The sequence below is a fragment of the Limulus polyphemus genome, unplaced genomic scaffold (genome assembly GCF_000517525.1).
Source record: "Limulus polyphemus unplaced genomic scaffold, Limulus_polyphemus-2.1.2 Scaffold13025, whole genome shotgun sequence".
Classification (NCBI taxonomy): domain Eukaryota; kingdom Metazoa; phylum Arthropoda; class Merostomata; order Xiphosura; family Limulidae; genus Limulus; species Limulus polyphemus.
In genome coordinates, this window is record NW_013678635.1 from 5,253 (window position 1) to 7,457 (window position 2,205).

A 2,205-nucleotide genomic window follows, 5' to 3' on the forward strand; every position below is an offset into this window, starting at 1 on the left:
ATATTCACAACATAACTTGTTTTTAATTGTGTTGCAAAGTCTCTCAGTGACTATATTCTCAAATATTCTAGGACTAAGTTAACATTATGCACCATCAAGCAAATGTCTGAATTAAAACATTGAACATATAGGATACAATAATTATTTTTGATCATATGATGTCTCTACATCACATTGGATCAATACCTTATGGTCCTGTAGATTGGTATCCAACAGGATCATAATATACTGACTCAATGTGTTGTGAAAATAGCCAGTAAAACTATCATAATTCATATACTTAGAAAACTAAATATTTTTAACGTGTTCTATCATTGGGTGTGTTTTTTAGATTATTTAATAGACATAATTCAAAATCCAGTCTATGTTACAATAACAAATAATGTATTTCCTCAATAGTGTTTGCTATAGGCTTCATTCAATGGTAGGCCTAACAAACAATGTTTCAATAGAAATTTCGAAACTATTGTACCCCTAACTTTCTTACGAATATAGCTCAAATCACTTGCATGAATTTCCCCACTAATCGATCGATAACAAATACACTGACTGATTAATCTAATAACTCGAAAACTGACAGATTTTCACTGTCTAACTCACTAACTGATACTAAACCGATCAAGTGTTTAACTCATTAAGTCTGGCCATGTTATATTGTATTAGTTTCCTATGTACTACAAGAAGCTTCGATGTGATACTTATGTAATAATTCAATTTATTTTCCTTGTTCTATATCTTACCGGTAACTTTACAACTTTAGCTGAATTACAGTTAAAGTAACGGTATACTCATTTAACCTAATCAAAGGCTAGTAATACTTATGCAACCATGTGTTAATTTAAAAGTTTGTTTGTGATTATTTTTAGAGCAAAGCTACACAATGAGCTATCGGACCCCGTATTTTAGTGTTGTAAGTCCTTAAACATAGCCCCAACCCATCGGGTAACTTTACATTTTTTTCTACTAATAATATTTACCAAACTCATTTAATTAACTTATCTTTTATTATGAAAATAAAGCAACATTACAACGAATGAGAATATTAATCTGATCCTTAAATACAAATTTCATGGCAAAGAAGTTCATGGCTTAAGATTGATATTGTTGCATGCTGTATTTTCAATATTTCAATTTAGATGTTTGTTTGCTCGAGGAAGCTTGTCTTTATATCATGATGATACAACAACTAGAAGCTTTGTGTAGTAAGTAGAAAACGATTAACAATATGTTACGACAGCGGAAGTCACGCGACTCTGGGAGCATGCGCGCTGGAGTTTCTAGAAGGATCATGAATTATCGAGGAACTCCGCGAATGTCCGAGTGTTAACCAGGCGTCCTCTTTTTAGTATATAAGCCTGGCGAGAAAAACCAGCGCAAGGGCAGAGATAGATAGATAACTGAGTCAAGGGAACAGTAGGCACCATAAGTAAAGTGTGTGAATCGCTGTGATTTATAGCGTGTGTTATAAAAGTTGTTAAGTTTAAAGTGACTGTGGAAATTCTGTGTACTGCAAAGTTGTATCAAGAAAGAATAAACTAGTTTTAATTAAGAAAGGACTTGTATCGCTGAAGTTCCTCGGAAAGAATTTATACCGGAAACAAACAAACAAGCAGATACGTAACAACACTTTAATCTAGACATTTTGTGCTGTTCGCTAGAGGGAATATGAACATGATATAATCATGATGTGTGACTCTTAGAAATTTCCTGAGTTCCAGAATTGACGTGATGTGATGAAAATGAGTTATCTTAAATTTTCTAAAAACAAAACACACAAAAAAAAAAACTTGAGGAAACAGGTAACAATATTTAAGCACCATATGATTGTTGTAGTTAGTTAGCCATTAAGAGTTAATTGGTATATTTTTCCCATTCACAGTGGATAAATTATAATAGTAGTTATGAAATTATTTGCAGCAGAGGCGTGCTAGTTGCTTAAAAAAATTGGGGCTCGTGCCCATAGGCACGGGAATTTACGACGTTTCAGTATGATAGTGATCATAGTTTTCTATTCTGATTTTTAAGACACCAACAGGGGATTCCAGGCACTGTCAAATAGAATAGGGGCACAGACCACTTGTGCCTGCGCCTAGCGACGCCTCTGATTTGCAGTTTGACGACTAACCAATGTATATTTGTGAAGAACTTGTCATTACTGTCAAAACAGTAACAGGCATTTAAAACGGACGCCTAGTATAGTGAACT

The 2,205-nt window shown here is 33.7% G+C and overlaps 1 protein-coding gene across 1 annotated transcript in view; it reads right to left on the reverse strand.

The window, feature by feature from the left end:
- Positions 1 to 2,205, reverse strand: part of LOC106477150 (E3 ubiquitin-protein ligase MARCH3-like) — a gene marked incomplete at its 5' end in the record, with an annotated part of 8,764 nt that overhangs the window by 4,942 nt on the left and 1,617 nt on the right. The window lies entirely within an intron of this gene.